Here is a 14,979-nt window from a genome sequence, read left to right on the forward strand (position 1 = left end):
TAAGCATGGTGGCTTCTAGTGTCCCTTGTTCATCAGCATCTTAGAATTAAAACAATCTAATTTTCCATCAGGTGAGCAAGCAACACAGGAAGCAGATGAGTGGTTGTCCATCTGAAATTACCGATCTTGCAGCTGGCTCACTGTTAGGTATCTAAGTAAAATGGCTGTGGTTTTTATTTCTTTATTATGTATATGATGTGTGGAGTGTGAATGTGTGTGTTCATGTGTGTGAATGTATATATGTCTGTGGAGTGCATGTGTGGAGGTCAGAGGACAACCTTGGGTACTAGTTGATTAGTCTTCAATGCTCACCTTGTTGAAGACTGTCTTTGCTGTTGATCACTGTAAATGCCAGGCTAGCTGGCCTGCAAGATCCAGAGAAGCTCCTGTCTCTGCCTCCCTTCTCCTCCTAGGAGCACCGAATGACAGATATATGCTGCTACATGTGAGTTCTGGAACTCTATCTCAGACTCTCACATTTGCACATCACATGCTTTATCCACTGAACCCCAGTCCCTGGGGTTGTTTTTTCATGCTAAATAACATAATTGTAGGTGTTTTATATTAACAGTACGAATTTGGGGTCATTCCTTTCTGTCAAGATAAGGTTAAAAAACCAAAACCCTCACAGATAACTATTATGCAGGAGGCTGTTTCAGGCAAGAGGTCGGGATGGGACAGCTTAAGAGCAGCAGTGCTAACAGAGCCAGGACTGGAGCTCAGAGAAGATCTAGGCTGGCAAGTATCAAAGTGTAGGTCAGCATCAGCAGCATTTTCACAGAGCAAATTCTTCAGGTCCATAGCATGTCTTCTGAGTTAGATGCTCTAAGGTGAGATCCAATGATTCAAATATTCAAACCAACATTTCAGAGAGTGGTGATGCTTTGATGAGCATCCACACAAACACATGTTTCTTAAAAGAGGCAAGGCTCTGCCCTACCCTCATGAACTTGGAAACTGTACTGGAGATGAAGCTGGGGCATAGACATTTCTGAGGAGCTCCCAAGAAGTGCTAGTACTGCTGGCCAGGGACCATTCCTTGAGAATCCCCACTTTAGTCCAATTTTTAAATTGTACACACAATGAAACAGACTAACAGAAATCATATAAGACACAAGGCTAGGGTTCCACTGCCTCTAACAGCTGGACCTAGAGTGCAGAACTGCCAATAAGCCCATGCAGTTATTATTACATGAGTATTACATCAGTAGTAGAAAAAGGAGAGTCAGTTTTAGCCGAGGGACCTTGAAGCCTCCAGCTGACAGTAATTCTGCATGTCAGGACCATATTCTTGGAGACAGTTCTAGAGTTTGGATAATAGGAGCACTGTCATTTTAAATAGTTTCCCCCTTTCTTTCATTGTTACCCAGAACTTATTGCTCTTGATATTTACTATCACTAATTCCAATCACTGATTACAGCACATTCATTAGCTATAACCATTTAGCTCCAAGCAATAAAATTGCCTTTAGCATCTTATTCCAAGTGATGGGGACAAATCCCCTTTGTGCATGTAAGCAAGAGCTCTGCCACCAAGCTGGATCCTCAGCACTTTGTCCTTCGTCTATGATGACTATATCAATGATATAGTGAAGAAAGTGCCCTGTTACAGCCAGGATAGGTAGACAATGGTTAGGATGTAGGCTGAGTGCAGACAGGACATTTCCTTTCTGAGATTTTAGTTGAAGAAGTGGTGATGATGGTGACCAAAATCTTCCATTATTTCCTTTACACCTCCCATCGAAAAGGTGATGTGTTTACTTTCTCTCATGTAATCCTTACAAGCCCATGAGGCATTCAATTTTATGCTTGCTCACTCAATGAGAAAGCCAAAGCTGAGCAACATTAAAATAACTTCATCAAATAAAAATGTAGTATGTCCAAGATCCAAGGTCAGATCAAGATCAAAGTTTGTACTTGTCAGAACTAAAGCTTCTACTACAAATTGCCATGATATATTAAGTATTAAGCCTGGTTTTGCAAAGCAGATCTAAGTGGCATTAGGAATGAAGTTCTTTGAGGTGAAGTTGTAGATTTCCACTCATTTGTAGTAACAATACAGTAAGATCAAGGCAGCTTTTATCCAGTGTCCTTCAATGGGAAGATGCTAGAATTTACACTATATTAGCATAAAGGGACTGCCACTCATATCCCCACAACTTGTTCACAGCTGTCCAGTGTGTTGAAAATATTGTCTTAAAAACTTGGCAAGGTTAATAAAGCCCTTTGATACTTCTACCCCTTCTATACCACCAGGTTCTCCCTGTGCTCACTAACAGACTGTTGAATGAACATGGGCAAAGGAAAGCAAGCAATAAAGATTGGGAAAGAGGGCTTGATTACTACACAAGAACCACCGAGCAGACAAAGTGTTTTCTTCTATGGGCAGTGAACTGAGGTAACTGCTCTGAGTGCCAGTATGACTAGGGCAGATGAAGCATTATGAAGATATACAAGTTCTATGTGTTCTGAAAAATGTGATCCTGACTTCTGTCCCACTCACACACTTGGTGGCATGCTAGGAAGCAGAGTCATATAGAAGAAGGCAGCTTCCCTAAGTATTTTACTAACAGCTAAAAGCAATCAAATTCCCCACACTCTTTCAAAGAGTAACCAGTCTCCACATGTCTTGTCATGTGGACATATCAAGATTTTAGATAGCATCTTTCTTTCTTGAAATTGTAACTTTCCTTGTATATATTGAGATATTCTTTAATTATTCTATAGATAAAGAGAAAGAAATGACTTCATGGATGCAGAGTATAAAGCATGATGTGACCAAAATAAATCTCAGCATGAAAATGTCATTGTTTTTACTGCTTTGGGAAAAAAGCACTAATTGGCAGGGTATCTAGTGAGTTAATGAGAAAGAGGGATCTCATCTCAGGTCAAGTCTCAGGTCAAGCTTAGTGCATAATGGAAGGAACAAACCACTCCCAAACACAAGTCTGTCCCTGTCCTACACTTCCGCAACCTCTGACCAACACAGTTCCCCTTTTAGAGAGAGTAAGGAACACATTCTCCATCATACAGGCTGTATACCTAGAAATTTTAATTGGTTGGGTGTTCCACGCATCATTCAGGAAGGAAGACAGCAGCAGATGCGTGTGAAACACTTGGGTCCGCTCCCTTCCAAATTCGTGAAATAGCATTGCTGTGTCAAGACTCATGCCTTTGTGTTCCCTGTGCTAAGTTGCTGACGATGCCATGTCTTGCCATCTGCCCCCAAGCTTCATTAAAGATACATGAATGGGCTATGTCTCGCCTGATAGCTTGTGAGGGACAGGTGCTATTGTTTGTCCCTGAAGACTTGCACTAAAGATCTGACTCAGAATACTTGAGAAAGAGCATCTGTAGCAGTCAGTCAGAGCAACTTGGCAGAGACCTGGCTGTGTGCTAATATGCAAACAGAGTGACACTCAGGGGGCCTCATTTTCTCTTTCATGAAGATGGTTCCACTTTTTTTTAGTGATATGCAATAAGTATTTGTATTGAAAAATCATGTACATATTAATGTCTGTGCTTGTGTTAAAGACTGGGCAAGTCAGGGTTTTTTTTTAAATAATTTATTTCTAGAAAATAATTCCTGGTATGGTTTAATTGGAGAAAGTCTTTTGAAATGTTGGAAAGAAAATCTCCATGTGTGTACACTATGATGGAAAGAAAGAGGAAGATTGGGGGTAGACAACAGATACAGAGAAACAGAGGCAAAACTAGCACACAGACATACAGAGAGGGGTCAGTTTCCCTAACTGCCACACTTGTCATTGCTGAGGATAGCTGTGTCATCTGTATAATGCATTATTACTATAGTAAAAACTGCAGCATCTAGGAGAATGAATAAAAGGACCAAGAAACTTATATGAAGAGCTTTATAGTGCAGACAGGAGTTCCCTGTCTGCCAACAGTACATATCAAACTATACTTGAACAGTTAATTGAGGGATTATGAAGGAGAAGGTCTTATTTGATAGTGTATATTCTTCCATCAATAGAAACTTTTTCAGTGGCAAATGTTCTGCTAAGTGTGTGATACGAGGTGACTCTGCTCGGTCCTTTCTTAGGAAGTCCACATAGAGTCCTCTTGGTTGACCACAGCCCTCATCTATTAAGCTCTTCAGTTCACTTGCCATGTCTTTCTAGGTACATGCAAAGCCCCCGAGTGACCAGTGCCATTTATTTTAATTTACCCCATTACTATCCACAAAGGAAGAAGAACATAATGAATATTGTATAATGACTGACCAGTGGCTCAGAACAAGACCAGCTTTCTGTTGCTGTGGTAGGTGCTGTAACACAAAGGAACCAGGAAGAATGGGCTCATCTGGCTTACTCATCCCCAGCACAGTCCCTCAATGAGGGATGGTAGGATAAGAACTCAAGCAGGAACCTGGAGGTAGGAACTGAGGCAGGGATCATGGAGGAGTGCTGCTTACTGGTTTGATCCTTGTAGCTTATTCAGCCTGCTTTCTCATACCATCCATGACCACCTGCCAGGGTTGGCATCACCCACAGTGAGCTGCGTCCTCCTCCACCAATCATTAGTCAAGAAAGTGCCCCCACAGACTTGCCTACACAGCAATCTGATGGAGGCACTTCCTCACTGGCTTTCCCTCTCTCAAGGTGTCCCTAGCTGGTGTCAAGGCGACAAGCTAAGCAGCACACTATTCTATACATTACACATCAACAAGAAGTTAATCAAAGAGAGCAGCTACAACACTTATTTCTCTTTACTAATCAGACTGCTACATAGTGAAGCATTTGAAATATTTACAGAAGAAATAGAAGAGACACAGCTTGTCCCCAGCTTCTTGTTGTCCCCACACCATTACCACGAGTGAATAAAGTCGGCAAAATCAAATCAATTTGCTCAATTGTCCTTAAGACAGTCATTCAAACTCCCTCTAGCCCAGCTCTCTTTGCTCTCTTCCTTGATTATTCAGAAGAGAAGGGGTATTTTGGAGGAAGCGCACAGCAGTTGTCGGTTAGTGGGCACAGGTCCTACACTACTTCTCCAGATACACCCCAAGGAGGAAGCCGGCTGATGGGGACACTTGTCCTTCCTAACATCTCTTCATTCTCACTGCATAGTGTGTACTCTAGCCCCAGTAGCATTTTAAGTGGGCTGACATCTTATTAACCTACCAGATCCCAATAATGAAGATTATTACTCTAGTTCTGGTTTGTCTATATATGTTCTGAGTATGGAACTTTTCAAAGAAAAGAACATCGATTTGTCACTAACAGACTTACTTTCTACAGTCTCTTACTTGTCCCTCATTCCTTATTCCATGAAATGAAGAGCTTGATGCACAGCCACCTCAGATACTCTTGGGAGGTATATTACTTCCTGAGGGAGGAGGCAGTGCCTATCCTTATCCAGCTCCTCAGAAAACATGTATTATGTCTCCCACTGCACGGCTGGTAGCTAGGCACTAGAAATATAGTGTCTATGGCCTCACTACATTATAAAGTACTGCTTAGTTAGTCTTCAGTATACCCTAACATACCCTCCTGTCTGTCAGATCGCTTTGAAATAACATCAACAAGCAAGAAAAAAATTTGCTTAAGGAAAAAAAAATCAAATTATGGCAAAAATTCCATTAGATATTTCTCCATGATCTTTCCATAGTGTAAAAAAAAAGACAAGAATATTTATGAGGACATAAGTCAGATAATTTTCTGAAAAAGATGATAAATGTTAATTAAATGTGCTTAAGTTTCCTTACTATGTTTTAAGAAACTCTCACCAGGAGGGAGATAGAATATCCTGGCCATAAAGAAATTAATAAAACATGTTATGCAAAAGTAAAATTTATGATTCATTTGGAATTAGATATCTACCACCTTTTCAATCCATACAAATGCATAATCTTGTCAATTAAATATTATTGTTAAGGTCTAGTAGTATGTTAAAATCACTTTAAAGTGCGACTAAGGAAAATTCATGTGTGTTTATTACTCCTCAAGGGTCTATTAGTGGGCATTTTATTCAGATCCGTGCTGTAAAATCTGCATAAAGTCAGCATATTGTTATCCCCATGTGTGCATTTGTTTGGTTAAAGCAGAACAGCAAATCTCAATTTTTGCAACTTCTGGAAAAGTCAAGAGAACTAAAACAGTCTTAATTTTAATCAGATACAAACAGTTATCACTACAGAAGTGAAGAGTTGACTATTATGCAAATAGTCACAGTTAGTGGTCACCGGGCCATCACAGAAGACCGAGCTAGTCAATTACTTTGGATATTTCCAAAGACTAGTGAAGATGAATGTCCTGTGTAGCCTGTCTTCTGTCTGGAGAAGTAGGACGCATTTTAGAGACTGATGATTGGTGTTCTTAAGTGGAAACCTCATTAAATACACAATGATCAGAATGTTTTGCCAAGATGAAAATTATTTCTTTTTCATATTTTGTACAAACGCCATCTAAGTACATTCCCATTTGTAAAGAATGTGGTGCCCCAGTCTCTGTTGCAGCCACATCCAGGTATAAACCTTTCATAAACTTTTGACCTGTAATGAAGGCAAACTGAGTTTGACTTCTGAACGGTTTTATAGAAGAATACTCTGCTAGCAATGACCACAGTTCAATTATTAAATTCCTCGTCTAGAAATGCAGGTTTATATTTGGAACTGAAGGTCTTGTTAAAGTTCTGTTCAAGCACCTTAAATGCAGGAGCATTGTGTTCACCGGGCTCAGTGAGAGGCCTTGCACTGACTATGTGCTCAAGAAATTGTGACAGATGTATCTGACTTACAGGCTAGGCCAAAGCACTGCTGCAGACTTTTATCTGCTTGATTAAGTCAAAGTCTTCACACCTGTAAGCCTCAGAGGATGGTAAGAAGAGGAGAAACTTCAGACACAACTCACTCTGGTACGCTTGTGTTTGGCTATGCCAGAATCTAACTTCCAGGTTTGCTATTTAGTAAGAAACAATTAAAATTGATTTAATTTGTTTATCAAGATTTTTCTCTAATTTAATCAGTTGAAATTCCTCTTTACTATAATCCGTAGATGATGCTAAGAGCCTTCACCAAGTGCATCATTCTTGCCTAAAAGGATAAAGTGTTTTCAACAGAACCAGAAGCATAATATTCTAAAGTAATGATTTAAAAACATTTGTTATGCCATCTTGGCCTGGCTATAAAATACGTACTCAAGAAGAAAATTTAAGCTTCAACTAACTCAAAGAACAAAAACTGTTTCTTCTCAAGAAAGCCTGGGGAAGACACTGTGCAGGATGTAAAAAGAACATTAGATTTACATGTTGTCAATGGCTGACATGTAGACAGTCTTAGAAGATATCAGTGTGAGGCCACTCTGCATACTGTGTGTGGTTGGAGGGCAAGTGGGTGACAGTCAGAGAGTGGGTACTAAGGACAGGCATAAACAGTAACCATCACCACAAGCCTAGTGGCCTTCAAGTTTGTCATCTACTATACACACTGAGCTTAGAACAAAAAAAAACCCATTCACTATAATGTCATCCTGGAGCATTATGTACAACTCCTACTGTACTTTTAGCATGTATGACACATATATGCATATATTCACAACACACAGAAATATGCAGCATATACATACAAAGCATACTCAGACAATACAATATATATATATATGTGTATATATATATATATATATATATATATCTCAAACTTAAAAACACACTGTATAGATATATATCCCATACATTCACACACAGTGGACACAGGACCCATACACCATGCATACTTGAAAAGTCACACAACATTCTTTTATACACCACACACACACACATCTACACACAACATAAACATATTCACACACATATTGCATATATATACATACATGCATACATACATACAATATGCTATCATACATCACACACACAACACACACATGCTCACTCACACATACAACATGCACATGCTCATTCATATACATACCACATACATAAAACATGCAGACAACATACTCTCATATACCATACATACACACATCATAAACACATACATGCACGCACACAAAGGACGCACACTCACACATATGCATTCTCAAACAACATATATAAACTCATACAAATAATCCTATATCTGCTGCCCAAGCTTGATGAACAAGTCAGTCACTGGGCCAGCAGGAAGATGGTGTGGAATGATGCTGAGCAGTGACTCTGGGCTTTAGATACAAAGGCACTAAGGCACAGTAATGTCAGGGAGAGGCAGTGAAGCCAGAATACAGTTAGCAGAGAGGGAAAAGGAGAGGATAGAAAGTTGTAGGTACATTGGATCCTCTAGGGTAGTGAAGAGCTCAGGAAGAAAGTTGGCTTTTGTCCCACTGTGAGGCACAGTCCCTGGGAGGGCTTGAAGAGAGAGTAGTGGCTTGAGATCTAATTGAGTTTATCACAGTGCAAAATTAAAATGGAGACCCATTTAGAGACTGCCTCAGTTGTCCACAACCAGGGGTGATGTGGACCTATTTCACTCTTGTATATCTTCTCTGTTCAAGCAGAAAACATGTGGCAGATAATAGGCTGCAAGGAAGTAAAGAAGAGAGAACGTGATGCTGGTGTGAGCCATGATCTCCTATGGTGATCTTGTAAGAAGCATCGTGGAGATGAAGGTCCACCCCTTTGAACCCAACTTCTCCTTCATGCTGAAGCTGAGGTGAGCAGATCCTCCAAACTGGATGGAGCCTGCTGTGCCACAGGAAGGATCTCTACCTACCATGTATGTCCCTTACCACAATTTTAGGCAATGGAAAAAGTTACTAACAGAAACTAAATACAATTCTTAATTTAAATTCTTTGTAGAAAATAAATATTCAAAACACTTAAAGATAACTACAACCTTTTTATTGGAAAATTTTAATAATAAAGATCCCAATGACAGAATTTAATAGATGCAAACTGGCTCAAATATTGGTTGAATAAAACTTTACTTTTTTTTTTGGTAATAAGGGTAATGTCGTATTTGCTAAATAAAAATAGGCTCTATAGTATAAAATCAGACATGACAGTCAGTCATTCACCCCTTGTGCCACCCTGCCGGTAAAATGACCAGCCAATAGTGTTGTTTTGTGCAGATTAGTACTAACTCAATGCAATCAGTAACTCAACAGTAGAATCACAACTAAAGAAACAGAAGCCAATGGAAAGATGCTGGTGATCCACTAGGTAAAGGAAGAACAGAACTCACATTGGCAACTGAAACTGTTGACATGCTAGCATGATTATTTGAGCCAAAACCTCTTACTAAGAACTTGTCTGGATGGGGTGAAAACATATGAAGGTGCTTGGGAGAAAGGGGTATGAGGATTGCCACAGGACAAGGCTTGTGCATAATAAGGCTCTGTCTAAAGAAGAAAAAAAGAACAAAACGAGCTAAGTGTGGCGCACGTCTATAATTCTAGTAGTTCTGAGGCAGAAACAGGATAGCCTACAAGTCTAAGGCCAACCCAGTTTACACAGCAAGTTCTAAGGCAGTCAGGGCTACACAAAAGACTTCATTTCTAGAAAAGAAAATGGTGAGGGGGTGAGAAAGAGAGGGGGAGAGAAAGAGGAGAGAGAGAAAGAAGGAAACGGAGAGAAAGAGGAGAGAAAGAGCGAGAGAGAAAGGAAGAAAGAGGGTGAGGAAGAGAAGGAGAGACAGACAGATGGATTTTAAGATTTCCTTCATTCTTTGTTTTGATGCATTGGTTTTTTACTTAAACACAATGCTGTATTCCTTTGATGATAATTCTTGATGGAAACTTAAGTAAGGAATGCCCATCACAGATTTAAAAATATGCACATATAGGTGGTCTCTAAACTTCTGGACCATTTAGAGAGCCTTGCTGGGCATGTTTGTCCTCATCATGAGATGCTAAGGGACTAGATGGCTAAGTGCAGCAGGAGCACTAAGGAAAAGAAGAGGAGAAAGCAAAGATGCCTTCTCGAAGGGAGCGACATATATGGCTGCAGTTTGGCTTGACTGCCGCCATTCTGTTCTTTGCTTCAGCAAAAGGAGACCCCGAAGCTCAACCTGCCTTGAAACAGTGTGTGAAAGTCACAGTCACAAAAAACTCCTTGAAAAGTGAAACTGCTATGAAAACTTTAAAACTTTAAAACTTTAATACATGAAAAGATGTATGTGAGAAACATGCATCTCTGTGTCTATGTGTGCTTCTCGTGCTTTGCCTGGGCTCCTTTGGTTCGTTTGTTTTGTGGTAACACAGGAGTTGGAGAGGTCTGCATGGAGTTGGTAGAGGGAAAGTTGTAATCAGAAAATACCATATGAAAAAAGTTTTCAACAAAAAAATACAAAAAATTTTCATACATATATTTTCATTTTTCTTTCATGTAGATAGGTATGTTCGTGTGTATGTACACATCTGTGAGAGTTTATGTACATGCAGGTAGAAGTCAGAAATCAAACATCATGTGTCTTCCTGTACCACTCTTCATGTTATTTTTTGAGACAGTTCTCTGACAAAACCTGGAGATCACTAATTTGGCAAGATTGTCTAGCACACACAGATCCACCAAACTCTGCACACAAGTCCCCAGCTCCTGAGCTAGGGTGACATGCATGTACAATACCTGGCTTTTTAGGAAAATGCTGGGGAGCTAAACTCAGGTACTTATGCTTTGAGATCCATATGTTCATTTGGGGGAATTACTTTAAATTGAAATTCCAGGTGACTCTTAAGTTGGGTATTTAGATTACTAAACAAGCCAGGATAAATACAAGGGCTGATCTATCAGTGCCCCAGCATTAGCTACTACTGGTGTAGAAGTGGTGTTTGTCATTTCCAAATCAAGCCTATCAGGTTACACAAGTCGTTTTACGTCATATAAATTTCTATGGGTACAAAAGTGAGACAGAGAGAACCTGCTCTGCTATTGCTCCTTCAACAAAAGAGCGGGAGAAAGAAAGCAAAGGTGTATACGTAGGTGGTTATTTTTCTCTTGTTTACTGTTTTTGCCCACTACTTCTCCAGTAACTAAAGGCAAATCATGCTTTTGGTTGCAAACAGGAATCCAGGAGCACACACAGACACGCCCACATCGCTACTACAGGACTGATTTAACACACTACCCAGTACATCCGTGTCTCCAGCTGCAGCAGTGCTTACGGCAAAAGCCTCAGTCCTCAGATTTAAGATTTTGGCTTTGGATGGTTTTGGTTACAACTTGAACTCCTAAATATTTAGCTGTCAATTTGTGAGCATACACTGACCAGAGTCTTATTATCAAGTCCACAATTATTTGGAATCATGATCAAAGCCAAGGGCAATTGTTTTTTAAATGTACATTAAAAATTTTCCCAAGTCAGTAACACAAAGCCTGGCTTTCATTCTCTTCAACCTTTTTAATTTAAGTTTAAAATATAAGCCCTTGTTGGATCCTTCAATGCCACACTATGGCTGCAGTTTCCACGGTAGAACAAGGGTTGAATGTACATGGAAATTATCAGCCAATAACAATAGGTCTTTGTCCAGCTGTGACTACTTCCCTTCTCTACATCCAGTCCTTATCTGGCTCAGGAAATGCCTGTTTTAACTGACAGGTAGATTAAATCTACAGCTGCTGCCGCAGTCTCAGCTCTGTGAGATGGGCTTTCATTGGAAAGCCCTGCAAACACGTAATTTGTTTATGTTGTACCAGCACTCTCTGACAAAGCAGACTGTCTAGCTGAGACAAATGTGGTTAAACCCATTTATTGTATTATTTCTGCTACACAGAACAAGCTCTTAAAACGCAGGAACTAGACAAGGCACAAGGCTCTCGCTGTCTAAAGAAATCAAGAATAGAGACTCCTTGCTACACTAGCCTTTTACACGGAAGGCACGGTTTCCCCTGAAAAGCGTTGATTCAGGTTTCTCTTTTAAGTGGGCGGCTCGATTACGTTTCTGCTTTCAGTTTCTGAGTTTCTTGAAATCCTGGATCCAAACATCTTTAAACTCAAGAACACGATGAATATTTACAGCAAGCGCTGTGGCACCTCCTCCAAAAATACCCATAATGACAAGTGCTGTTGACAAATGTTTATTACAGATTCTGATCATCTTATTTGATTTCTTTATTCCATTTAATGAAAAAGATGACTTTGTAACGTACAAAGGCTACAAATAGCATTTCCTTTGAGTTAAATAGTCATGCAAAGGGATACGTAACTGTGAAAAATGATAGAGGAGAATCTTAAGAGCAGGACGGAAAGGATGCTGCCCTCTTCTCATTATGACCTCACTGCTCTGTACTGAAAATGACGAGTAACTAGAATAATAGCAAATCTCAACTAGCAATGGAAAATAATTTTGTTTTCCTAACTTAAAGTCTCTTCTTCATATTTACACTTTATACATGACATCTACTTACTCAGCTCTATCTAGTACTCAGAATATGATTACAAACTGTGACATTAGCTCCAGTTAAAACTTTACATATACATACACGTGTGTCCAAAGAGTGATAATCAGTGTGACCAGACAGCAGATGGTATGTAATTTAATTTTTAAAAATAGGAAAACAGATGCTATAATTCAAACTTGCCTGAAGAATTAGGAAGCCTGGTATAATAGACAAAAGGATTATAGAGCTGTACCCGAAAGCAGTCAAGGGCCTCACACTCTAACATTTCATTACTCTTTAAAATCATACTCTATTTGCCTTAATCATCACCATAAAACAGGAGAGTGGAGAAGAATCTTCCAAGTTAAAATGCTTGAAAACCTGAGTTCGTCTTAAAATACAGTAGGTATGCAATAAACTCGCTGAATCCATGGGGTCTCCCTCAAACAGTATGGATAATGAGGGGAATCCATAACAGACATAAACAAACCCAGAAAGATGTCTAGACCCCGCATCATTACGTATGATATATGCTCAAGATAGATGGGCAGACATTTGAATGCTCAAGTTCAAACTTGGCTTCCATTAGACTGATTCAGTCACAGCATGGGGTGTTTTTAATAAACAAACCTCAATGCTAGAAAATATTGGGGATTCAAATCATGCATTATGCCACAGCTAGTTAAAGGTGTGGTGTGCTAATGTCCTGTATTCCTTGAAGCTTTCGTACAACGGTCTATAAATAATAATAAAGGAAAACCATAGCATATAAAACATACAGAAGTCTGAAGACTCTTGTCTTGCATGTTCAGAACAGCAAACACAATGCTAGCATTTCAACACATGTGCAAGAAAGAATTTGTATCTACCATTAAAATTAGAAATGGCTTTCACTATGTGGGCATTGGTTTTCATTTTCCATTATTAAAGATGTGGAATACACCCGCATAAAATATGTAATGGTAATTAATTATCTTACTTCAGTAAGTTCCTTGCCAGGCTGACGTGCATAGTATCCATACATACAATACAAAAATGATCACTAGAGTCATACAGTCTTAGAAAGCTAGAAGTGTTTTTAGAAAAACATTTTTCAGTATAGTCATCTTAAACATAGACACGATGAGACCCAGAGACCTTGTATGTCAAGGTCTCAAAATCTGAGGTCAAAACCCAAACTGACTGCCACGTCTGTTTCCATCGCTACTCAAAACATTAGAAAATGCGATTTTTAGGGATGAAAAAGAATCATAATCCAGTGATTCTCTCACAGACAAGTTAGCCCCCCTGTGATTTTTTTAGAACCATGTTTGCCCCCACCTGCTTTCATGGTAACAGTGGCCACATATGACAAAGACCAGAAGTGGGGATGCTTTGACTTGTTTGTGGCATTACCATGTAAACAACATACATGATATTAAATCTGCTGAAATCCAATCTCATGGATTTTAATTTCTACTTACAGTTTCTTTTTGTCTTTTAACGTAGAACCTAAAAACAGGCCCCCCCTTTTCATCTCCAAACTTTTCTCTGACTTCTTTAGCACAAGTCCACACATGGGAAGAGAATGAGGACAAACCTCACTCTGTCTAAAAAGAAATTTGCCAACATGACTACCAGGCTACACTGGGAATTACCTTCCTTCCTTTCACCCGCCCCACCAATCTTCATGTCTATGACATATATTCAAGTTAGTCATGCATTATCATTTTACAAAAATACATGAAACCATTAATTCTGAGAGCAGAATGATAACTTTGACCTTCAAATTCCCCACAATATACACAGCTTTCCAAAAACTGTTCAATAAAATATAAATTGTGTGTGTGTGCTCTTGAAATTAATTTTTAAAAGCCTACACATTAACAGCTAAGTAGAATATAATATATAAAAAGAACATCATATCATACCAAAGTAGGGGCTGTTTGGAGACTGGAAGGTTGGCTTAGCATTTGAAAACCAATCAATGTAATTTATTATAATAAAACTAAAACAATGATTATGTTAATAATAGAGAAGAACTTTTAATTCAAATATATTTATGGTTTTAAAAAATAAAACTTTCAAAAAACTGAACTGGAAGGGAAGTTCCCCACAGTAATCGAGATTATTTGATAAATGAGCAGTTGCTGAAAATAAAATTGACACGGTGTGAAAAATCTGTGGAAAACTCGATCATGACCATGGAAAATCTGAAGGAATCAAAATATTATAAAAAGTGAAGAACTAACAAGCAAAGAATTAACAGTCAACATACAGGGTTAAACAAAAGAAGATCAGTTTCTTTTCTATATATTGACAATGAACAACTAAAAAATTTTTTTGAAAATTCCATATATGGAATAAAAAGGAGTGAGAAACTTTAACCAAAAACTACAAGAATACTTCCATGCTGATAGAATACATAACATGAAAACACAGTTCACAGCCTGAGAACCAAGCAAACAAGACTGTGCTGTTATTCAACCCTGGCCAAGGGTGGAGAGTTCTGGCATTTTTACCACCCAAAAGAAATACTTATGCCAAGTAATGAAGATGCTGTAGTCATTTCACTATATCAAGCGCATAAAAATAGAAAATTATAAAGGAAAGACCTAAAACACCACAGCAAGAAAGAAACTAATACATTCATGGAATAGAAGAGTTATATTGTTAAGATAGCAATTCTCA

At 38.9% G+C, this 14,979-nt stretch overlaps 2 protein-coding genes across 74 annotated transcripts in view; one reads left to right on the forward strand and one right to left on the reverse strand.

The window, feature by feature from the left end:
• Positions 1-14,979, reverse strand: part of Sox6 (SRY-box transcription factor 6) — a 608,765-nt gene that overhangs the window by 124,480 nt on the left and 469,306 nt on the right.
• Positions 1-14,979, forward strand: part of LOC147996940 (uncharacterized) — a 74,340-nt gene that overhangs the window by 42,632 nt on the left and 16,729 nt on the right. For 5 of the 28 annotated variants that reach the window (XR_015652385.1, XR_015652387.1, XR_015652388.1 and 2 more), the window contains 3 exons: positions 2,257-2,398; positions 4,209-4,395; positions 8,490-9,547. The gene's annotated coding sequence lies outside the window, so the exon portion shown is untranslated. Of the gene's footprint in view, positions 1-71; positions 148-2,256; positions 2,399-4,208; positions 4,396-6,761; positions 6,877-8,486; positions 10,295-14,979 lie in introns of those variants that run through there. The other 23 variants (XR_015652374.1, XR_015652375.1, XR_015652376.1 and 20 more) reach the window with 14 other exon arrangements.

The sequence above is a fragment of the Rattus norvegicus genome, chromosome 1 (genome assembly GCF_021556685.1).
Source record: "Rattus norvegicus strain SHRSP/BbbUtx chromosome 1, alternate assembly SHRSP_T2T, whole genome shotgun sequence".
Taxonomy (NCBI): Eukaryota; Metazoa; Chordata; class Mammalia; order Rodentia; family Muridae; genus Rattus; species Rattus norvegicus.